The sequence below is a fragment of the Sinohyriopsis cumingii genome, chromosome 8, assembly GCF_028554795.1.
Source record: "Sinohyriopsis cumingii isolate HCF-2022 chromosome 8, ASM2855479v2, whole genome shotgun sequence".
Classification (NCBI taxonomy): domain Eukaryota; kingdom Metazoa; phylum Mollusca; class Bivalvia; order Unionida; family Unionidae; genus Sinohyriopsis; species Sinohyriopsis cumingii.
This window is the reverse complement of record NC_142968.1, coordinates 35,296,044-35,322,611: the sequence shown is the minus strand read 5'-3', so window position 1 is coordinate 35,322,611 and position 26,568 is coordinate 35,296,044. Positions and strand designations below refer to the sequence as shown.

The 26,568-nt window shown below is 34.7% G+C and overlaps 1 protein-coding gene across 2 annotated transcripts in view; it reads left to right on the top strand.

The window, feature by feature from the left end:
• The window catches only part of LOC149793285 (uncharacterized), a 124,153-nt gene that overhangs the window by 23,833 nt on the left and 73,752 nt on the right, over window positions 1-26,568 (top strand). Inside the window, exon 2 of one of the 2 annotated variants that reach the window (XM_089966343.1) lies at window positions 21,753-21,801. The gene's annotated coding sequence lies outside the window, so the exon portion shown is untranslated. Of the gene's footprint in view, window positions 1-21,752; window positions 21,802-26,499; window positions 26,540-26,568 lie in introns of those variants that run through there. The other variant, XM_089966344.1, reaches the window with a different exon arrangement.

The window sequence follows — 26,568 nt, the reverse complement described above, 5'->3', positions numbered from 1 at the left end:
CTTTACTTTAGGTATTACTTTTTTAAGATATTTCACCCATGGGCCTTTTTTCTTTTCTTTTAAAGATAATAATGGGAGGAAGAAGATTGTTTCTTGCTGTAATGTCAAAATTATGTTTCTTGTTGTAATGTCAAAATTACCATCAAGTGTTGCTTTTCTCCACCTAAGTATCAAATTTGGACCTACTCTGACAGAACCATTTTTTTTTTACCAGTAACTAAGTCAAAATAAACTTGTGTCATCCCCTATGTAATGATCATGAATAATTCATGAACTGTTCTTGAAAGTTCCTCAAAAGATTCATGAACTATTCGTGAATGTGCATGAACTGAAAATGGCCAGTTCATGAATTTATTAATTCATGAACTGTTCATGAACTAACACTTTCACACTGTTATTGATTCATGAACTGAATTCATGAACAGTTCACAAAAGTTCACATATTGGGTCATCATTATGCATAAACATATTATTATGTACATTTGATTTAATTTATATTTGATTTAATTTATTTGTTTGTTTGTTAGTTTAAATTTTTTAAAATTCCATTACATGCTATTGTAATGTAACTTTATTTATTGGATTTGATACATGTATTGTTCAGTTCAGGATGGTTTTAATGTAAACAACTAATAATAGAAACTTTGTATCAAATTGTGACCTTGATTCAGATAGTTTTTAGTAAACAGCTTTTTAAAAATATTCTTTCTCAGTGTAAGATTCATAAAGTGGAATCGAGGCCATACTTGGTGTATGTGACAATAACATGTATCAGTTAGGTTTTTCCATGTGAGATTAAGGGACCAAGCTTTGTATAGTTGTATATCATTGTTAACACATTAACCCCTGGAGGTTTTAGTAGCTTACTGCTGAGCTCTGTAGCATCAAGGTCATGTATGATACACTAAAGTGGGTGGTATTTTAGAAAGGTTGACAGATGTAGCTCTACAGTGTTACCAAATAATATGGAATTTCTAGTTGCACTACAAAATACAGAGGGAACAACTCATTTTTTGGACCCGATTTTTTTTTCTCCCAGAATTCGCCTGTGGTCGGAATCCGATTTTGTGTTTGGACTTTAGACTTTTTGGTCTCAGATCTAAGGCAGTCTGGTATGAACTGCAAACATACAGATGAACCTTTGCAAAAAGTAGGATAAGATGGGCATATGGAGTAAAGAGACATCTCGATATGAAAATAATGGGTCCGTTAAGCAAAAAAAAACAGAAAAAAAGAACTCCAACTTTTACCCTTCTGTTCATGTGCGAGCCAAATAGCCAATGAAAAACGATGTTTCTAACATAACTAGGCATTATGTTATTGGAAGATCACCTGGAAGTTGATTTATTAGGATGTATTCAGAAATAGCTTTCAGGCGAAAACAACAAAAACCTCCATAGCAAGCTAATTTAATTAGAAAACTGTTTATACACGTTTTTTATGGTTTTGTTGTTTTCAGTGGTGCATGAAATTTTTTTTTATTGGATATGTCATGCTGAGGAATATTGTGGGCTCTAAATGCCTTTTTGAATAATAATAATGATAATAATAGTGAGGACTTTGTATAGCGCCTAATCTTTAGAAGCTCTAAGAGCTTTACAACATTAGGCAACACCTATAAGATAAAAACATAATAACATTATTACAAAAACAAACACCATGAAATTAGAAAGACATTAAAAAATAAAAAACATGCTGAGGTATCTTAAAACCAGACTGGCCTGGGCAGGTATCCAGCCCACAAAGTTGGAATTCACTGCTCTTCAATGTGAGCTACTGCCACTCATGCACTTTAGGCACTAACCATTAGGGATAGGGGAGGGGCTGGGATTTTTTTTTGTTGACAAGAACTTATGGCTTGCTCAGAAATAGCTTGAAAATATTCTTGTTCTCTCCTTTTGCAGACCAAAATTCTGTTATATCCATAATATTAGCTGAATACCCCCCCCCCAATTATTATGAGGTAGAAGAACTATCCCAGCTTGAGAAAAAAAAACTCAGGTTACCATATTTACCGTATACGCTAGGACACCATGTCTGTTGCAACATCATAAATTAAATTTTTAAGTACTTTTTTTCTGCACTGAATGTTATGTGACATATCAGTTTTTTTTAGTCATGAGTTGTGGGACACCTTTTAAATCATTCAAATATTACATCGGAAAATGCACTTCGACTGAAAGTTTATTTTAAAAAACAAAACTTTGTACTAGAGATAAACTCTTTAATCCACTGCAGCAGCATCTCATCAATCCAACCCTTCTCAAGCACATTTATGATCCAGTCTTTCGGTGCATGAATATTTTTTCAGCTCTCTCATGCCCTGAAAAGTTATTATTGGAGGCAACATATATAATCGCCTGAAGTGGAAACTGCAAGGACTAAAGGCAAATTTTTTTAATTTGTACCAATTGTGCTAATTCGTACACTGTTAACCCCCAACTTATCGACAGTCTGTTCAGTAATGAGATCAAATTACAATGGAATTTCATTGATGTTAATGATTGTATTGTCCGTGAAATCATCTTCTCTCCTGGTCTTCATGAATTTATCAAATGATTTTATTTTCTCCAAATCTTCTGGGTGACACTTTAAGTCATTATGTCCCATGCATGAAGCATTACATTGTTTCACTTTAAAAATTGTTCCATTGTTTTAATTTGTTTTCAAAATTCCCGGAATAATGGTGAAAAGACCCAAAGATAGCTTCCCTATGTTGGCCCACTCTGTATATTCAGTTTTTAAAAAAATCAGCACACTTAAAAGAATCCTAAAGTATGCTTTCATGGTCAGCTTGCTTTGTAATAAAATAACCTTTTCATTGATGTCCTTATTTAAAAAAAAACTTTGTCTTTGATATCCTATTGGTAAGTTTAAACAGTGAGTTTATTTCTCACTACCAGTTGTGCTTTTTCACCATCCGAGCTTTTATTTGCTTGGCATTTATAGTCATAATTAATACAAAGGGGCATTATCAACTGCAGGTAAATAGTATACACAACAGTAACTTGCTTTAATAATACTTTTTGTAATCCATGCTAGCGATAAGGTTGTCATTTGCACTGAAGTGAATGTATTTTCAAAACTGTAAACATCAGCCATTTTGAGCCAGTTTTCGTAGCGCCACCTTCGGGGAAAACCCCCTATTAGATACTACATTCATTTCTGCGAATGACAATTACATCAGATCACGTGGTCACTTTTTATGCACTGGTCAATATCTGCTATTTAACTCTTTACCTTCTGCAAGTACTTGCTGCCCTGGCTACTAAGGCTGATTAGCAGCCTGCCTTCTAGCAGCAGTTTGTAGGCTGAACCCCAGAGCATCATAACAGCTGCCTGAGTGAGAACTTCTTGAGTTATTTACATGCTGTCTACATTTTCTGTATCAATTTTGTCCCATGCAAACTATGTAATTTAATGGAAAATAAAATTTTAAACACTTACCAATGTTTTGTGCCACTCATTTCCACCAACAAGTACATATAATCCACAGGAATCAATATTTATAATAAAAAATTATATCTCAATATGTGTTTAAAATGTATATTAGATTACTTTTCTTACCACTATTTTGCACACCAATGTGTTCACTATTTTATTGCAGATTTGGTAATTTTTTATGATACTGTCTGAAGCACGTAAAAAGAAATTATCTCCCTTGCATTTTCTTCTAAAATAAATGCTGGCCCTGAAACTGCTGTGAAGTCGTCCACATTTACCGGTCTCACGTGTTCCGACCAGATATGATTGTCTCGCGTTTCAGATAAATCTGAAATGTCAGGTGTCAAAACAGGACTTACACTAATGTCCAATCCTTCATCTTGAATCTGGTTAAAATCAATATCATCACTTTCAAATCCTTCAAAACTTCCATCAGAATCGTCGTCGGAATACATGAATGTTAACATTTTGTTTTACTGTCACCATTGACCTCGTTTTCAATAGAATTTTCCGCTTATATGGTGTAAAACTATTAATAGAATACGTTCATCATTTTATATAAGGATTATTTTTATTGGCTAAATATTATAAAAGAGAATGGATGTTTGTAATTTCATCCAATACAAAGCTTTAATATGAAATGTGTATATGCGTATCTGGGGTTTCCCAACCCTTGGCCGGAAACGCATGTATGAGCTAGCCAGGACAGAGAGAGTATTATTAGCAGCTTGTATATGCGTCTCTGGGGTTACAAGGCTATTTTTATGGTCGCATATATGCATTAGCAGAAGGTAAAGAGTTAAAGTAACTGGGTCGTAGTCTCCACTCTCCAAAATGGCTGTTGCGGATTTTATTCAGTACTTACAAAGTTGTCACGATTAGAATCACCACTATGAAAGCTTCAATAACTTAGGTAAAGGCTCTGATATTGATGTAGACAGCAATTAGTTTTTTTTAACAATTATCAAATTCAGATGACTTAGTCATGTAGACGCAGATGAAAAAATTTTAAATTTCGAGTATGAGAAATGGCAGCTATGGTTGGTCATGCGGCCTCACTGACATGACGGTGAGTGAGTTCTCTCAAGATTTTAAAGTACATAAAAAAATTCTTCTGTGAAAAATAATTACACAGCTGTAACAATCCGACTTTACTGTTTTAAATTTTTCCACACGTAATAGATGTGTACCAAAAATGTAAAATGGTTAAAATTGCTGTTAAACGTAACATACACTACATTGCTTAACATGCAGCTAACAGGCAGGCCTACGTATATGGAGTCGAATAGGTAACAAGTGTTCTATTTATAGAGTGCTGCACTTTGTAACTATGCTCTATGAGGTAAAGGGTTAATAAGAAAAGCATTATTCTGTTTAGGCCTCCGCGGAGTTGACTATACTTCCTTAATCTGGAAATTTCAGATTTTAAGAATTTTGACTAAGGTTGTCACTTTAAAATCTGATTGTTTCTAAAGTGTATGCCTTAATTTATTCTACCCAATCTTAGACAGTGGTCCCTAATTTTTCCCAAAGAAATAATTCCTTTCGTCATATTTAGACAGCTCGGAATCTGTGAACAACAGTGTGTAACAATTTCCCTTTGAAAAAATGATAAGTGGACATAGGTTCCTACCAAGCGGTTATGGGTTGGTAGCTCAAATGTTTGCTTTCTAAAGACCGTGTTAAGATACCCCAGTCAATTTCACTGAGTTGGAATGCTGCCCCTTTTGAAGTTACACTGACATGGGAGGGGACGAATGAAGAAAGGTCAAAGTGACCCTTCGCAAAGAATTTTCTGGCTTAAATGCCATAAAATTTTAATGCTCAATGCATTCAACTTAAAAGTTCACTGCAATTCAAAATTCGACACTTCACAATAAAGTTAGTTTCTTTCATTTTACTATCAAATAAGGGTTTTGTTTATCTATTTTATTGTAGATTGCAGTGGGAGGGGGGCAGATTCAACACAAATTTATTTCATTTCTTAAGTTATAGGACAGGAATTATTTTTGTTATGTCTCAATATATACAGTAAATACAGTACCACACAGACACAAACACACACACATGGGTGCCCATACATAGGAGCAAAAGGGTTTCTTGTCTCCCTTCACCGTTCATTTCGCTCGTTTGATTTCTAAACATGTTTTGGCCCACATCTGTAATACGTGTACATGTACTTAATAGCTGACCACTTCATGTTTGCTCCCCCGCCCACCTCCTCTGCATACAAACAAATGGTTGGTCTCTTACAATAGGACTATGATGACTTGTCCACCTAGCTTGATTCAAAAGAAAATCATGCCTATGAAGAATTTAAATTGGAGAAACCTACAGGTAACGTGTATCAGTAGCATGGGCTGGACTGATTGTTCTAAATTGTCTTGTTATGAAAATGTAATGAGCAATCGGATTGTATCAGTTTTATTAAGCTGCATCCAGTCAGATAATTGTACCTGAGGTCAATGTTTACCAAGTAGATCAATGATCCTTGTATAGATTTGATGGCTTAGTGAGAGACAAAAATTCAGTGAATTTTCTTTTTGACCAATTTTTAGCCAGATCCTCTAGACTTGTCATGTGATAAATACTGTAATAAATGTGATAATAATAAAACTTAAAGCAGTATATGATATCATCAGTGCTCTGGTATGTCAACCAAGATGTGGCTCAAACCTGCAAACTTCAAAGCCTTGCAGAACCAAATACTCAGGAAGGGAAAATTATTACCGGTAGTCGTCAAGACTGTGGAAACTAGACTGAAAGCAAACAAATCATGCAAATGATTTAGGGTTAAAATTCTGATGAAGAATGAGGCCACAGTAGAGGTATGTCAAAATACTGTGTGCAAGAGGCACATGATGCCTTTCTGAAATGAAAAAGGTATACTAAATTGGATCAATAAAAAGATAATAAATTTGTCATATTCTCCAATTACAATGAACCTTAATATATGAACACATCTGAGGCATTTAATTGAATCACCCATTTTGCTTTGGTATAATATAGTCAGAAGCTAACTGGTGAGTATGTACAATAGAAACTGTAAGATGATCCATTTTGAACTGAAACAGTATCATGTTATTCATTGAATGAAACCTTTTTGTACTAAAAGACACTATACCTTATCATTATAACATGTCCTTTGCATTCATTTTTCTTGAACAGTCTTGTCACAAGCAATCTGTTATGACTTGATCAGGAAATGTCCTTAATTCATCTTGTCATTGAAAGGCAGTAAGGGTTATTTTATGACAGAATATTTTCATAGCTTGCTGTTATGTGTATTTTGGGAATGTGAGTTCTTAACAAATTTGATGTTGTTTTCTAAACTCCAGGTATTTGGTCGCAGAAAAGTCTATTTAAATTTTGAAGCATTGTTCTGTAGCATAGAATTTATTTTTTACAGAGGGGAGGGCAAGAAGTGCAACATGAGGAAGAAAGTAATAATTTGTGCTAAAGAACTTGGTACAGCTTATAAAATATAGGATTTCATCTCTTTGGATGTAGAAACAGATAAAAACTCCTTCTTGTGTTGTAGTACAAAAAAATAAGTAGAAAAGAGTAAAACAGAAAATGATACAGTTTAAAGGAGGCTTTTTTATAGAGCTCTGGTGAGAGGCAAAGGGAGGCTCAAGAAGGGCTGAGGGATGGGCTGAAAGGGCACTGAGGGCAAGGTGGGGAAGGGCCACACATTATTGTGCTAGATAAATTTTGACTCTTGTAAATACATGTACATGGAATAAGCATGCCACAAACTTAAGTTCATCAGAGCAACTATTGGAAAGTGGCATTTCTTGTATAAAATAATTCAGAGAGATGAGGTGGTATTGGGCCAGTTGCATAGTGGACATATATGCCTGACTCTTGCAAACATCCTCAAGCGTGAAGCTTATCCAGAAATGCATGCCCTGGCTGTGTCCAGTAAAAGTTGTGCATATTGTTGTCTGTTTCCATATTTGAGATATAAATATTTTGAAAGTAAACTGGACTTTTTTGGTAAATGTGGTGTATATAACAAATTTAAATTGATGTTTTATGTTTTTACAGGTTATCTTTATCTGTTATTTTATTTACATTTTACAGATTTTAACATTTTGACATTTTTTATTTTATCTTGTTGTACATACTTAATGTTTGCATTTATTTGGAAGGGTTTATCTTCTTCCTAAATATAATTTTTAAAATTTTTTTTATAACTTTAACTTTTTTTGGAACTACATATGTCAGACACTTTTGTACTTAGATGCTGAAAAACACTACTACCTTATATACTCACGTATAAGCCGAAAAATTTAGGAAAAAAAAAAGGCCTGGAAGAAGGGGGGGGTCGGCTTATCTGCGGGCCAATGTCCAAGTATGTTTTTTTTTTTACTCTTTTTTTTCCTCGATTTCCAGTATTTATTGTTTCTGTCGATCGCCAAAGATGAGATCACATGCCTAATGATGCCACATGGCTCATAAGATTTGTGCTGTCGTGAAGTGAAACAAATATTTTTTTCTAACTTAAGTGGTAGGATAATGAATGAAAAACGTGTTTTAACGTACTTGACGTCTATTTGACAGATGTCCATCCGCCAGAAAATGCAGCCATACGTGTTATTTAAGCCACGGTGGTATGTGTATTTTCCAAAAGAACTGCCATATTATAAATCTCCAGTCAAGTATTTAACCCTCAGCTAATCAGTAATCATTAAACTCTACGGTATCGTACAAATGTACGCTAGCTTATTTCAGTGTAAATATGAAAATAATCTACATAAAAAGATAAAAGAATTACGATACTGAAGGTATATACAACAAACATTTTGATCGAGAGTAGAAATACATGTACAATAGTCTTAACCCTTTAAGCCCCGATCCCGTCTGTAGGCGTGATCCGGTTTCTGCATTCAATGGCCGATCCCACCTGTAGTCGTGATTTTTTTACTGCATTCAATGGCCAATCCCGTCTCCAAGCGTGATGAATGTGTGTTAGATTCAACGTCTCTGATTGGTTAGAAATGGGTTTATTCCAAGAACTAACAACTATTAAACCAATCAGAAATGATTTTACTTTCATTTGCGGAAATTTGAATTGTTCAGAAGCTAAGGGCTCCTGTTTTGAAAGCGGTTTAACTACACGTGTTCTGGTCATGAAAAATCGTAAATGATGGCGGACATAAGAGTGATTTTTTTATGAGAGCAAAAATGAGGAGTTTCTCGGGTTTGATCTTGAAAATACTGAACAAGCTGAGGAAAGATATGTTTGGCAGTTGGATATTTTGTTAGATTTCGATTCGGACATAGAAGTTTCTGAGATTGAATCGTCCGAAGATGAGGATGCTGACAGCGATGATGATCGAGTTCTTGCGGATAAATGTTGCACATAATTTTGTAAATTCTGTATAAATAAGTCGTGAAAGACTTGGACAAATAGGGAAAAAAAATACATCACTGTGTAGACAAATTCATTTGCAATAAATGGTGAAACTTTCTTGGATTTTAATTGGATATAAGCAGAGAAATTAAGGTAAGAGTGAATGCATGTGCACGATGTTTACAAAATTTTTCAAACAAGTAAAAACTCTGGGGCACACGCAGCTAGACACAGCTTAGCGCTGCTGGGGCATAGCAGCAGTGATACTGATAATGGGTCTGGGGCTGAATGAGTTAAAGGAACAATAGCGAGAGGCTCCATAGGGGTTTGTTGCGCACACACTTAGAAAGGGTAAATAACAGGGCAATATACGAGTCAGCGTGAATAATTGTAAAACAATATAATTTGTGGGATTTCTTTGACAGGTGTTTTAGAAGTAATCGGCAGCCACAGTTTATATACTACTGTTGTTTAGTTGTTTGTTAAGCAAAGTGGTTTGTATGCAGTAGAGTGTTGTACAATAACTACCATATGCTTAATCTGTGGTAAATGCCTTGGGGTTAATAGGCTTGTTTTGTTGCACAATGCCAATGACTTTACTAATACATGCCGACTCTCAGATGTATTGTTAGTGAGACATGGTTGTGGACATGGTTTCTGCTCAAAGTTATAAATTGTCACAATGCTTGAATAATGTCCACGCTGAAACCAATCATATTTTGTTCAATTGAATCACACCTTCCAGAAGTTTAAAAAAAGCACACAAATAAACAACAATGATAAATAATTATCAAATACAAATTGATAATCAACCACACATGGAAATAATTACAGGATAAGGTATATAAATAGTATACTACCACTATAAGAAATTATTTCAGTTTAATCTCTCTAGAAGTTTATATTCAATTCAATCAGATAAAATGAATAGTGTTGGAAGTAAAAGAAAGCGTTCTGCTTATGATGCAGCATTCAAACTTAAAATTATTGAATATGCAGAAAGCAAACGACAAAAGGCAGGAATTTAATGAGGCTGGACATCGATATGGTCGCCAAGTGGGTAAAAGAAGTGTGGGACTCATTTCCATCGGAAATGATTGCAAAATCATTCAGGAAGTGCTGTATCAGCAATGCCATGGATGGAACAGAGGCTGATGCTATATTTCAATCCGACAATGATGAGGAGAGCGAGAAGGAGAACAACACACTATCGGATGACCATGATGACAATGACGACACATATGATGAAAGCACACCCGTAACAGAAGCCGAGTTTCGTGAACTGTTTGGAAAGTCTGATACAGAGCCAGATTTTGAAGGATTCTAAAGTGATAGAACTTTTATAATTCATGATTTTAGAATGAGGATTAATTAAATTTCCATTAAGACTTAACACTTTAGAATTGTTTTTATTTCAACATATAAATTAGGTTTCTTACTTTCATTTTATTTAATAATGTGATTTGCCTAAATAAACATATTTAGAACTCACTTTGTGCATCTTGTGATGTACCGGTAGTCTAGAAATTATGGGTCGGCTTATATGCGGATCATGCACTTTATAACAGTTTTACCAATTCAGTTGGTGGGGGGGGGGGTTGGCTTATACGCGAACGGGCTTATACGTGAGTATATACGATACATCAATGCAAGAACAAGATGTTCTAAAGAATACTTTAGTTGATTTTGTGTAGCTTATCAGTGGCATTGTTCTATTACATTCATCATGTATCACTTAGTTTTATTGATTGATTGATTGATTCATACCAGTGCCTTTCCATGTCAAGGATCATCCATTATTCTGGAAGTAGAAAGAGCATATTGACAATATTTATGTATTCACACCATAAATTCGCCTGCATTTGCACAGGTTTTATGGCAAACAACATGCCTTTAGGCCAGAATATATTATTAAGTCTTTCCTGTGACATTTATATATATATATGTAAATGAATATACCACATGTAAACTGTTAACTACTTATCATGCATAGCTTATACGTGTTTCTTGCAAACATTGCTGCAGCTGATGTTTTGCTACAGAACTTGTTAAGGATCCACTGTCTCTAGTGAAAGAGTAGTCATGTGCAGACAAATGGATAAGTATGAATTAATTATTACATGTTAATATCGTGACTTCCAGTACCATGCAGCATAGTTGGACCACATATTGGTTATGTGTTTGATCCCCAGGTGCAAGATTTATATACATATTCTTTTAGTCACATTCACCTTGATGGAAGCTTGACTTAGCACTCACTTTAGAGTGCATGGTGATCCATCTATGTGCAGACTCCTTCACACCCTAGATGAAACTCAGTGTCAAGTTTACCAGATTAAACTAGGTAGTTTTTACTTTTTTACCAACTGTATGTACTCTTTGATATGTCAAGTCCAACTGCAAACAAGCGAGACCGCAATCTGCTGTCTCATAATTTGCTGTCAGATCAGGATTTGTGCTGTGTGTTCTGCTGATTACTCCCAACAAACTGTAGTCAGGTCTGCTTGTGCATGATGCAACAGTAGATCTGGGTTTGTGCACTTTGCAGCGAGATTTGATTAGGCCAAACAAAAAACATGTTTCTGGCCAGCTGATCATCCCATTGTCTTGTGGTAAAAAAATCACATTACATGTAAATATATATGTTTTTTTTCACAAAAAGAAACTGACCTGACCTTATTATGAAACTAGTGCAGCCAGCAACACATTTATTTTTTGCCTTACATGTACTGCAGATAAGAGACAGGTTCAAAGGGGGTTTCTTTTGAATGTACTGGTTATGCAGACAACTACTGTATATACTTGGCTAAAAGTCAGATACAAACTACACAGACCCAGATAAGCCATATAATGTGACTGGAGAAATGGATCTATGCAGTTAGGAACAATCAGTTAAAAAAACAAAACAACATAGACCCTGATCAGTTGGTGTATTATGTGACAGCAGATTAGTGTCTGTGTTGTTCACAGTTGGACTTATAAGTGAGCGTAAATATTATTTTAGCTGATGAAATAAATATTCAGGCCATATAATGGGCATTGTACATTTTGTGTCTTTGGCAGGAGGGATTTCTATGATTCAGCATTCTATTCCTCTTTGTGACATGGTCCCACCTATATCTATGGAGGTAGTATATATATATATATATATATATATATATATGGTGTTGAACCCTGAGCTCATATACATGCTTTTTGATTAGCTTCATGAAAAGTTCTCCCAGGTGGAATTCGTGATGGTCTAGAGAACCATTATTAATATCAAAGATCCTCATTTGCAAAGGTAGCTCTTCCTCTAGTGGAATATTTATGTGATAACGGTTGGACATATTTACAGTATACAAGGGAAGAAATTGCCACAATTTGGGTTGTCCCTCAGACCTGCAATTGATAGGTTAATAAAATGGATGTCATTTAGGTGCATTAAATAAAATACATCTGGCTAAAATAAATTTTATATCGAGTGTATGTAACTAAATAAAAGTAATGAATAGGAATAGAGGAAGCAGTAACTGCCTTGTATTTGAAGATTCAGGATTAGTAATGGTTTTGCTGCAGCAAATTGTATTTATAAATTTAGCACTGACATACTAGAAGTCCTAGAATTTAGCATAAATATCTTTGTAGCCAGAAGTTAGATTCAGAAATGTATTTGTCCTTCTGATTCTTCATTAATACTTTCTGCAAAATAATGTCACACACATAATAAAGATCAACTAGCTTTCATTCTATTGTAATTATGGAAACTGCCTGTCAGGTCAGCAGCATACCATTAATTTCAAGTATTTAATGGCTATTGCAGCCAATAACTGGATTTTTGTGACAGTAAAAAGGTAAAGTCAATATTATCGTTCTTAAATCTTTGCATATAGGTTTATTGCCTCCATTCAAATTTTTGCCTAGTTTTTTCCCACCAAAATGGACATTCATATAAACTTAATTCCACAGTGTAGGATTTCTCTTGATCATAGTCCATGACCAAAGTATGTTGAAAACTTATTTCCATTTCCCACTTCTTTTTTTTAATGTGGCATATAGGTAACATTGAGACTTCCATGGGAAACCAGTTTTGAAGCCATAAGAAAATTTCTGTCTGATGTGACAATGGCCTCTCTGTTCCTATTACATTTTTGTGTAGATTTTATGCTGCAGTTTTCATGTTTAGCCAACAGAGGTAGTGTGTTGCATTAACATACATGTTATAATGAAAATTACAGCTATGTATGTCTTTATAATGTAATTCTGAAGGCTTTGAACATAAGTATACAGTACATGCAGCTATAAAATGAGATATCTGTGATTATTTTTATTTCTCATCATTATCTCCCCCTGCCATGAAAATATTTACTTCTTTAGTGAAGAATTTAATAATTATATGTAAACAAGTCAGCACTTCATCTGTCAGTAGCCATGTACTTTGCTGAAAAGAAGTAAATGGAGAAAATATTACATCCTTTTTCCATCCGGTTTCTGGGTATACAGGTTTCTCAGCAGTTGTTGAAGTAAAACCTTGATTCCATAATGTTTCTTGAAGAAATCAACTCGGTCCACAGCACAGTTTGGGAACTGCATGTTTAAGTAATACCTCAAAAGCTAGAATAAAATTGTTTTAGAGGTCAAAATACCACCTACAATAAAACCTGTCTTGAGAGACCACTGTTATGGAAGACAATCTGCCTTGATAGTCCAGGTTCTCCTTGAACAGATTTATTGAATATATAGTGTTATGACCTGTCATGAGAGACCATCTGTCTTGAGAGACAATTATTTTTTGGCAGAAAGGGTGGTCTTTCACGATAGGTTCTACTGTAATGTGTTCATGTACCTCGTCTCTAGTTTATGACTCTTGTCGTTACAGTGTCTCATAAATTTAGAAAATGGGTATCAATAGAAGAAGAGTACTTGTTAGTAGTCTTGTCCTTGTTTGTTAATATCTTAAAAACTGTTGACTGATGTACAAGTACATTTTTAACGATATATCCTGGGAGTTAACTTGATCAAACCTAAAGCAACTGTGACCCATTTTTGTATGCTTAAGTGATGTTTTTAGTTGTTGAGTAATTTCACCCATGCCTCCAGGCTGTATGGGCCAAAATTGGTCTTCATTATCAGTCTGTTTACTTTGATAGATCAATATTTGATGATGCTTTTAAGTTATATGGGTGAGGTTGGATGAACAACTCCAGTCATTCCTGTGCCATATCATCAAATGATATGGACAAATATTCAGCAGTTGTAATATTTGTTTTATTGAAGTGGAATCAACCAGATTGACTACCTTAATTGTATTTCTTTGGAATGAACCCAACTAGTTCACTTTAGTTTAAGAACTTCTGTGCACAAGACAGTTTATAAAAATGTATCCCATAACTTGTTCACTGGTATGGAACAACATTCCCACTGACATAGCATTTCATTTTTTCATAATCAGTGTATTAAATGGATGAAATCTGTAGAAAATTGAACAGTTCTAGTACCAAAAATACTGCCTGCTTTTCTGTAATTTTGCATCATTTTCTTAGCTGAATTTGTCAATGCAGGATGATATTTTATGTTTTATATATGTTTATGTTTTCAGTGATGCCTGTGTATGTGTTCCATGCTTGATACTTTGAATTTTAAAATTACTTAATTATTTAGTGTCAAGTCAGACTCTTCACATCAACGATTATGTACTGTGTACATTGTACATAACAGATAGAAGGCCTCAAAGTAGATTAGTTCTGTAACTGAGTTACTTTCTCTAAATAAAGTCTTTATTATTATTATTATTATTATTACTTCAATACCTTATGTATGAAAGTGACCATGTGACCATGTAATTGACTGGTCTCTTGTTAAAATGGAAAGCCTTTCGAAACCTTAAATTTAGCAGCTGGTTATTATTCCACTTTTCATTCAGAATCTTTTGTAAACATTAGAAAAATTATTCAGAAATATTGGTGGTCTTTTCACATGGGTATTAATGATAAAGAACATATAAGGCAGGCAAAGAATTTTTACAGCTTTAGCTTTCATCTTTCTTCTAATTTCTTTTAAACCATAGATATAATGGTGCCAACATTGGGTAGCCTTGAACTGAGTGTTTAATAGAAACTGCATATTGAAAATCACATATATTGTAAATTGTAAGATCAATAAATTTTGCTTATACCTTTTGTCTTAAATTTTAAGGAAGACAGCAGAATAATGAAAGAAATGAAAGAAAAAGAAAACAGATATTTAATTGTTAAAAATAATATTTATACATTTATCAGATATCTATAAAGATACATGCATGTTTAAATCAAATCCTGTTTCTGTACATTCATGCATCCATGCAACATACATACATAGATGCATGCAATGTACATACGTACATGCATATATGTAAAGCTGTACCGATTAATTGGCCATACTCATAATCGGACCGATTATTGGAACAATCGGTATCAGCAGAAATAATCAGTGCCAACAAATTTCCAAAATATAAGTTTGATTATGACATTCATCTTGACATGGCTTGAATTTTAAATCAGAATTAAATAGTGGAAATTAAGGAATAAACATTTGATTTGGGGGTTGATTGAAAGACAGTATATTCTTAAAAGTAAATACTTTTTAGCACACTTGCTGTGAACTACTGCTGCTTGTCTGCTCACAACAAATTATCAATACCATGCATGCACTCATCCCAATCACAGCAGCCAACCAGCCAATGAGGCCTCTTGTGGCCGTTGAACTTCCAGCATACACATTACAGGGATGGTCCTGGCTTTTAAAAAGTTGTCGCCATAAAAAAATTGCCAATCTCAATATTTTGTTGCCAATTTTCAAAAAATGTCATCAGAATAAGTAGTGAATATTTTTCCAAGACTATTAATGTAATAGGCAGTGAAAATTGAAAGAGATGGAATAATTATTACTTTATTGACAACAAGCAATACAGCCATAATATTACAAAATAAATCATTACATGACTGTTTTGCACAACTTCCATGGTCTTTGCATTGTGCATCACCCAACTGTTGTCACCTGAATTGAATGCATTATCAAATGTAAAATATCTACTTTCCTACCGTCTCTCTTTTTTTAATAGAAACATCAGGTATTAAGCAAACCTATATTATGTATATTATTTTCCAAATAACAGTTTTGTAAGAAACTTTATTTCGATAATTACATTTTAATACTAAAACCCTACGATCATACTTTGCAATGTAAGATAAGTGATGTATAATGCAACTGTCGATTTCACGCATTCAGGAATTAAATGCCCCGAACCCATTTATGGCTAGCTTCACAAAGTACATCTCCATCAACCAGGAGTTCAGAAATTTATTTTTGACATGTTTTACATGCTTTGCTTGTAGTGAATTGCTTCTTAAATCCCAAGAATGATCACTGAATGCTGTAGATATTTTCTCGACAAGCAAAGTATGATCTCCATTTCCACCAATGAAACTTTCACAAGTCAACTTGACCTGTACCATATATATATATATATATATATATATATATATATATATATATATATATATAAGCATTGATTACCATCATTAAGTTAAAAGAAGGAATGAAGAAACATATCACAGCTTATGTGCCCCCCGAAAACTAATTTGGAATAAATATGTTATTTAGTAAAGAGTTTTATTTGCATATATATGAGTTAACAAAAGAAATAAGGTGGGATATAAAATGTGGGAAATAGTTATCTCATGTATGGTAGCTTGAGACCACATTTTAACTGTTAAAATAAATCCGCACCCATTTTAGGCATTGTTAGTTATAACAAAAATTAGGGTATGGTTTTACTTGTAAATCAAATCCTAGTACTTTTCCTAATTGTAGAACAGGCGGTTTCTTTAAATACTCGGTATCGGCAATTTTAATAATCGGCTATACATGGTATTGGCATAATCGGCAAAAAGTGACATTGGTACAGCTTTACATGCATGCACACACACACACACACAGGACCAAGAAAACATCATAAGAACTTTTTGATGAAAACTGGATGTCAATATGGCTTTGCCTTTAAAAGGAGTAGCGAAAACAAGATTTTGAGGATGGTCACATATTGGATGTCAGACTATAGTACCATTTATGTGATAAGATGAACAAAACTTTATACAAAATCTTTTGGAAAAACCCCATGATGCTATGATTATTTATTCAGGAGAAGTGATGACATTAGACCCCATTCAGCACTATTGTCATTTTCGACTAAATTAATGGAGATCACAAGAAGTCTTATATGAAAACCCCAAGTCAGTATGACTAATGCCATTCTAGAGGGCTGCTGTAGCAGTCAGATTAAATGTCAACTTGTTATCATAGGAAGTCTTTTAGTTAAACTTTCTTTTTGATATGACCAATACTGTAGGAGGAATAGCAGTAACAAGATTTTCAATGTGGGTTGTGTGGTTGCCATATCTGAACCAGCACCATTTTCATTTACGACCAAGCAGACATTGTTACGTATATTGGATTTAATTTATATTTGATTTAATTTAATTGTTTGTAAGTTTTAATTTTTTTGTATTTTCTTTACATGTCAAAATAATGTAGTTTTGTTTACTAGGAACTTGATATTTTTTCAGAAAAAAGTTTGACCTTGACTCTTCAGTTGTGAACATCTAAAACTGACCTAGTTCTTGACCTAGGTTTAGAAATCAGTGAGAGAAGTAAACAACTTTTTATTTTTTATCTTATTCTTAGAGTAAACTGATTGGTTTTTGTCAGGGTGATAGTGGGACTACATGCTTTAGATGTAAATACTTCTCGAAGATTCTGGAAAGTTGACCCTCATCCGGGAATTTGTTTAGCGTTTCAGGTTACTGTATGATCTTTGTTTATATAGATATTTCATCAGATGGGCTTCTAAACGCTGGAACTTAAGGGTTTTTTTTCTTCCAGTGAAATAAATTATTTGTTACATTTTTTAAAGTTTGTTGTTTTTACTCATTCTTTTGTTACTGTTTATTTGAGCCATAACGTGTAACATAAGAACATCACAATAAGTCTGTTTTTTGAAAACCCCATGATGATATGACCGTCCTTCATTCAGGAGTTGAGTAGTGTTGAAAACATTTTCAAGAAGGCTGTTGTGACACCAGATTGGCACCAGGTTTGTTCAGGACCAACAAGACACCATAAGAAGTCTTTTAGTGAAAACTGCATGATTATCCATTCATCATGACTATTTTTTATCATGGAACAAATAGACCATGAGATGAATGAATGTGTGTGTGAAGTTTTTTAGTAATCCTCCAAGGACAGTGGTTTAAGAGGAGTGGTGATAAGAATGATAATGGATAAACAGTCATTAGACAGTTGACAACAGCATCCAATAAGCTCTTATGGTCTATGGTTGAGCTAAAAATCTTGTTATCATTGAAGTATTTTTGAGATAGTTTTAACCCACAACAGTTTAAAGGAAGAAATAGTCTTGTCTAGAATTCATGGAAATTCTTTACCCACCAGTAGAGCATCAGACTCACTTCAGGTGACTGGTTTTAAAAGGTTGATATCTTTAATAAGCTTAGTAATTGTTCTGATTGGCCTTGTCATCTTTTCCTGTATGATGAACATCATAGCATTATCTCATATGTCCAAACAAATGATTTAATTAAACAACTGATAATTAATAGAAAACTGAACTGAGAATCTGGTACAATTTTATTATCTGAGACCATTTTCAGACAGATTTATTGACATTTATAGTTTCAGAGTATCTCTCTAACTACAGAGACAAATTTTTGATACATAAAGAGGTAATAAATGTTGACATTTATTGTCTTCTTTTTTGTGTATAGTTCGCTGAGAATAGTTAGCTTTATATCTTGTTCTGTAATAATATACATGTATAAGATTTAGTCACAAATATAAAAGTTTGTTCTGGTTAAAGAAAAAAAATCAAATCAAGCCTAACTAATTGAGTTGGTTGTTATCCATTGGTCTATTTGAGTATCACATTCTCTCCAGATATCAGCCGGGTCATATTCTTCATATGGATCAAGAACTGTCTCTGTTGCACTGGGATTGCTTATTGTTGTTTGATTGCATCATAAAGTATATTATCTATATCAAGATCAATAGCCAAATTTAAAAAATCATCCTCAGTAATTGTGTTATCATTATTAAATTAAACTTTACCATATTTTGTTTCTATATTTAAACCCAAACTTTGTTGCATCCATACAGTATTTATTGATTTTTCTGTAATTATGAGTTCTGAATTCATATATCAATAATAATTTTATTTCCTATATCTTTCTTTTCAGTAACCTGAAAATTATTGTTAGGTAGTACATATACGAGTTCTCCCAGTATATCTGTTATTGTGTATGGTGCCTTGTTATTGCTTATTTTGAAAGATTTTGTTTTTTACATGTTTTGCAGCTTTTTTATCTTGTGTTGTTATGAGCATAACTTTTGATTGGCACTGTTATAATCAGTAATATGCTGATAAACCCTTTTCACACACAGTAGTCTTATTTTTGATTGATTTTAGCATGTATATGATTAATTGGCCATCATTTACCTGCATCAGCTTGATTTCACACTCGATTTACGACCATATTTCGCAAGCACATAAAATTAATATGTATACACATGAAAATTGTTATGTGAATCCGTGCATCTCACCCAGTCTCACCGAGAAAAGCTTGACTGTATAAAAGATTAATTACTGCAGACTAAAGTGCTTACTTGTTCTTGATGACTTTTCTATTTTTAGCTGTTTATTCATTTCACCATTAATATTGTTAAATCTATTTTACCAACATGATGAAAATTTATATTGGCATCTTAATGAGAGTAATTTGGCTCAGTCAAAAACAAGTCATGCAGCTATAACTAAACTTGGTCACCATGATATAATTTGCATGCATACGAGTGACGTATTTTCAACAAAATGTTTATTGCATCATCTGTACCTTTGTCCCTATTTTACCTGTATTTGGTTGATTCTCAATGAGAGTAATGCACAGGGACCTAATTTGCATTAAAGAATGATAATTATTTTCAGTCATTTGTTAATCCTTCTTTGTTATCTTATACCCTGTTACAGCTAGCCTAAGGCACATAGCCAAGGACGTCATTTCAACTTTTTTCATGGGGGTGGGGGACTTGATGGGCTTGTTAATTTTCGTATTTAGGCAACAGCAATTTACATTTTACAGCACATGCACATGCACCCCAATGATGTTCCTCAATACAGCATTTAATTTTCTGGATATTTTTTTGTTTTTGTTAAATAATTATGGCTTCCAAAATAGATTTGAAAGAAACTTGTTTTGATCTTGACAAAAATAAAGATATTTAAAAAATTATCTCAGATAAAAGCAACAAAGAATATCCTGGTCAGAAAGTATCCCCCTCCCCCTTATGAAAATGGAATGGTTTTTGGGGTCCTAATCACACCATTGTTTTCACTGTACTCTGATGATGATAATTGGGGGGGGGGACACATCTTAGCAAGTAGTATATTGGAATAATATTTCTTTTCTCCATGTGGTGACTTAGTCATTTGTTTGACTTACTGGTGCAGTAATTAGTTAAGACTGACATTACCAGTGCAGTAACAGCTTAAGCCTGTATCAGCCCTCATGGCATAGATCTCTTCACAAGGCTGTTAAATCCCACTCCCTTGACATCAGTTCTCTAAACATGTCATGTATATTGTCAAGTACACCAAATGTCTTCTTGACAAAGAGATTGATGTTTATGATACAGTACCTTGTTATATAACATTTCATCATGGCTAGGCACATATTTACAACTATCTACAATCTGTGCAACTGACCAATTTGCATCACATACAAGCAGCCACATGTCTGTAACTTTGTATGGGTATGAACCCATAACTTGTGGAGTTGTACTTGCTGGTGTTGAAATAACACTTTAGACCACTGGCATTTACAATCTGTGATTTTACTTGCATTGTGGCAGAAGGTGCTGAACACGTGTGTTGCTACTGTTGCTGTTGGGTTTAACACCATTTCACAGAGCTAAATAGGCCATACATAGCAGCCAGTATATTTGGTGGAGGAAGAACATGGGAACTTCACCCAAGTAAAATCCACTGGGCAGAGTCTGTCATGCCCACATTGGCCAAGCTGGAGACTAGAACCCATGGGACAGAGGTGAGATGACAGTGATTGGTAAAGGTGAGCACTTTAGACCACTCTGCCACCCTGGACCCCTGCTCACCTGTGTGTGAATTTGATACATGTTAGATCTAGAAGTCTAATGTCAACTGTTGTTGTTTACACAGTGACAGTCTCACTTCATATCTAGAATGCTAAAGAGGTAAAGTGTGTGTGTGTATATATATATATATATATATATATATATATATATATATATATATATATATATATATATATATATTACAATTTCAGTTTTAGAAGAAACAAACCACAATTTACAGGAAGTAGACATGTAGTGTTTGATAGTGGGCATCCTATTTTATCACCAGGTACTTCTGTCCTGTTCAGGATCTCAGGACCCAGCATGCCTTTAGCCAGTACAACCATGTGTCCATGCAAAATGACTGAGATATATTAGAATACATACTGGCTTAGGCAAATATGCATGTTGCAGAGTGCATCGTGATATACTGGTTGACATGTGCATCTCTTTGTATCAAATGAAGATGAAGGTGATAACTTAATGACTTTGTATTTTATTTGAAGATGAAGCTCATAACTTAATGAATTTGTGTTTTATTTGAGGAACAGACATGTCAGAATTACAATGGACTTCTATAATTTTGTTGCAAAAGTGTTTGAATTGATACAAGTTAGATTTGATTCCCATGGAAAATTATTTATTTCAAAACAGTTTCCATTGTAGATACTGTACTTTGACTTGTCTAATTCACCAGCCTACCAACATAATACTGTAGTAAAGTATGACATTTGTTTATTTCATGAAGTGCTTGAATTTGTGTTTCTTTTTTCAGGTAAATTGAAGACCTAAAACAGATGAAGCGGATATGAAATTAGCTTTTGGTAAGGATATTCAGTTTTCAGTATTTGGCTCACCTGGAAATAATGTCAAGTGAGCTTATGGATTGGTTCTGCTATGTAGACACAAACTTTGTGGATGGCTTTGCACATGGGGTAAAAAAAAAGAACCCTATCACTATCAGGGGAAAGGTCAAAGCCACTGACTGAAAGGAAAACTGTTTTTTTACAATAATTAAAGTTCTCTACTAGCTATAGATACAAAACTTTGTCATTTGTGTTCACTGGGGGTAAGGTGGAACACATCTGTTTAACTGTGAGAATGTCACTGGTCATTGTGCTCGAATGAATAAAAAGTTTCCACACACTAAACTGAGTTCTCTATCATTGACAGCTATCAGCCTTTGTGAATGGCTTGTACACTTGGGGTAAGGAAGAAGCCTGTTGACAAAAGGTGAAAGATCTAGGTCACTGGCTGGAAGAATACAATAGCTGCATGGTAACTTTAATTCTAATCTCATACCTAGACCAAACTTAGTTGATGGCTTGGACTTGCTGTGAGCAAGAAGCCTTTTGATTTGTGGATCAGAATGGTCAGTGGCCAAGGTCACTATGACCAAAAGAAGAAAATAGGTGTCTGCACAGAAACATTAATTCTGCATTATAGATCTGGACCAAATTGTGTGGATGCAGAGGTCAAATATGATGGTCACTGACGAAAAGAAGAAAAGTGGTATTTGTGCAAACATTTCAGTTTTATACATTGAGGACAGTTCAGGATAGGGTGGGTATATTCTTATTTGGTGTTTCTCTTTATTATCTTTATTTCATTCAAGTCACTACTGTATTATTCTTCTATGCATGTTTAAAGACCACTCCATTTTCAGGTGATGAAAGTTCCAAAAGTTCTCCATTGTACTAAATGAGGAAACTCCTCCTCCCATTGATACTCCTCGTTTTCCGTAAACCACAATTGAATGTATATATTGGGATGATCTAAATGGTGACACAAGCTTAATTGTTTTCAGAAATAATTTTTTCATGGTTTGTTAAATTTGGGATATGAAAACATTATTGTATCCCTACTGGTTACACTGGTCAACAGTGAAATCATTACTGACTTGAAAAGGCCCTAATCTGTAGTATTTTGGTGTGCCGAACACGAATATAACCGTGAAAAATTTGTATTGGCTCTCGTTTTGAAGATATTCATATACCTCATTTTCTATGTTTCACTGTGTAAATTTCTCCAGTAGGACTGCAGCAACATCCGGAATAATGATGTAACATTGCATAATACCATCATGCTCACATCATCCACAGTTGATTGCATCATTTTCTGATGCAATGCAATACTAATGCCATGCGGCTGCTGAAGTAAGTTGACGTCAGCAGTGTACTATACATGTGTAGGCCTATTATACTAATGCCAGGCGGCTGCTGAAGCTGACGTAAGCAGTGTACTATATAAAGCCCAATCAGATAGGTTCAGCATTTAAAATATTTTAGACGTTGTGCGAGACAGTTCAAGCTACTGTTACATAAAACTTATTATTTTATCCATTTACGTACAATAAAGAACAGTAATGCCTCGAAAGTGTGTTAATACCGCGGACAATTTTTGCTATATTTGTGGGGAAGTGACATTTGCCAACCAGAAGAAAAGTATCAATTCTCAAGTGAAGAAGGCATATCATCTTTACTTCAGATGCAAGGTTGGTGACCAAGACAAGCCTTGGGCTCCGCATATATGCTGTGCTACATGTACAACACAGCTTTCACAGTGGTTGAATTGCAAAAGGTCATCAGTGCCATTTGCAGTCCCAATGGTGTGGAGAGAGCCAAGCAACCACCTAAATGACTGTTACTTCTGCTTGGTTCCTCCTCTTTCCGGCGGAATAACGAAGCGAAAGAAGTCGAGAATAGTCTACCCAAACATTCCGTCTGCATTGAGACCAGTTCCACATGGTGAGGGACTTCCTATTCCAGAACCTCCAGCAGAATATTCTCTTGATTCATCTGACGAAGACAAAGGTGAGTCGACCTGTTCTTCTCCTGGTCCATCAGCATGCAGTGATCCAGATTTTCACTGTGGTGCATCATCAACCCCACACAGAATAACAGAGGAAGAACTAAATGACCTGATTCGTGATTTGGACTTATCAAAGAACAAGGCAGAATTGCTAGGATCAAGACTCCAACAATGGAATCTTCTAGAAGAAGATGTCACAATTACTGCATATCGAAAGCGCCACCAGCAATTGGAGCCTTTCTTCAGAAAGGAAAGTAATCTGATATTCTGTTCCGATATTGAGGGCCTCATGAATGCTTTAAAAATCACTCATGACCCACAAGAATGGAGACTATTTGTGGACTCTTCGAAACTGAGTCTCAAGGCTGTGCTTTTGCACAATGGAAACATTCTTCCATCTATTCCAGTAGCGTATGCTGTCCACATGAAAGAGACATACGATAACTTAAGGCAGCTACTGAATTCCATTGAGTATAACAAGTACAGCTGGCACCTCTGTGGTGATTTGAAGGTAGTTGCCCTTTTAATGGGACTGCAGCAAGGATATACAAAATACATGTGTTTCTTATGCGAGTGGGATAGCCGAGCAAGGGAAATGCACTACATGAGGAAGGAATGGACTCACAGGCAGAATGTAGCCATTGGAGAGAAGAATATCCAACACCCAGCTCTGGTTGAGGCTCAGAAAATCTTGCTACCACCCCTTCACATCAAACTAGGTTTGATGAAGAACTTCGTGAAAGCCATTGACCGGACTTTGCCAGCATTCCGATACCTGCATGAAAAATTCCCTCGACTCAGCGAAGCAAAGATTAAAGAGGGAGTTTTTGTGGGTCCTCAGATTCGAGAGCTTTTCAAAGATGACCGGTTCAACAACTTGCTGGAAGGTGACGCGAAACAAGCATGGAATGCTTTTCGCCTAGTTTCTACAAACTTCCTCGGAAATGTTAGGGCAGAAAACTATAAGGAACTAGTAGAAGACATGTTGATGAAGTATAAGAAACTTGGCTGCAATATGTCTCTAAAGATTCACTTCCTTCATTCCCATTTGGATTTCTTTCCTAGCAACTGTGGTATTGTTAGTGATGAACACGGCGAACGTTTTCATCAAGATATCGCAACAATGGAACAAAGATACCAGGGAAAATGGTCCACTACAATGCTGGCTGACTACTGCTGGACACTCCTCAGAGATGCTCCCGAACAGCTGTACAAGAGACAGGCGAAGAAATCTAAGATGTAGTCAATGACTTGATTTTTTTATAGGTAGGCTATTACAGTTGACCTTTTACTATTGGAATGCATTTCGTTATGTAAACATTAATTTCTTGCAGATTACAAAAAAACTAGAGCCAATTTTGCAATTTGACTGTCATATTCGTGTTCAGCACATAAAAATTGATAAGAATTGACTAATTTTATTTCAGTAACATGACTTTTGTAAAAATTTGTTGTCCAGTGTTATAAACCAGAAGAGTTTATGGGATGACCTGTATTACAACATTAGTCATCCATCCCCATCCATCCATCCATTAGCACAAGTTTATTTTCTCTGCTGCTTCTAAACTTTTTGAAGGATTGCCATGAATCTTTAATCACAAGGTCTAGTTACTTCGAAATGAAAATGCTGCTTCCATGACATCTATTATTGCTATGTTACAGCTATCTTGAAAATCTTGGTTATAATTGCTGCTCCTCCTGAATGGCTGGCCATATCAGGGGACACTCACCATTTATTATGTACTTTTGAGAGAGTGACATAAGTAAGGTGAAGTTGTTTGCATTTAAAACATGCACAATGGAGAGAATGTTGGCATACCTGTATGCTACATTAATGTAATGTGGATGATATTTCTTTGGATATTGTACTTTTGGAAATTGTACATGATCTGAGCACACTGCTAACTAGAATGACTGCTCCCTTGTGCTAAAAAATCAGGCTGAATTAGTCTAAAGTACACTTTCCATAGCAGCCATTAAAACAGGGAAAATGAATTTTGCCAGACTAGACAATACCAGCTTCTGAAAGTGCAGTGAATGAATTAACAAATACTGTATATAAAATGTAAAAAACGTTGTTGGCTCTTTTTAATACAATTTACCTCTGAAGTTCGGGAAGTGAAAATGACCAAGTGGAGCTAGCACCTTTTTGAAAGGTACACATCTGGAGCAAGGCCAAGCTGTATACTCTATAACCCATATTACACCCATCAATCACACACGAAAATAAAGGGAATTAAAGGTTCTTTGAATTATACCTAAGGTATACAAGGTCTTTTTTAAATACCCAGTATAACCAGTGAGGAAAGCCAGGGAAATTCTTTTTCTTTAAAATTCTAACCCTATGCAAAATGCGAAACTGTAGAACGCCACCTTAGCAAATAGCTGTCATCAGAACATTTCTTGTGATGCCTGATTGATCCTAAATGAAAATAGTGTCACATATATATCTACCTGAGAAAATCTCAGATTTGTGAGGAAATGCAGTTTATATACAAGATTTGGACCATAACATGTTTTAAGGATTTTATGTTACCCTTGTCTTTTATTTTTTTTATACATTTTCAGAATTTTGATAGCTTGATGATTTGTATGTGACCTTGTAATCAATTTTTTCATTTGTTTCGAAGGGTTTATCCATGTAAACTTTTGTAAGATTAATTTATGCCTTTTTTGGACGTTATCTTTAATTGGCACTATATAGCCACTATTGTGCTGACACGATGCTGTAAAAAGCTTCTACATATATTGGTATGTGTATTTGATTTAATTTATATTTG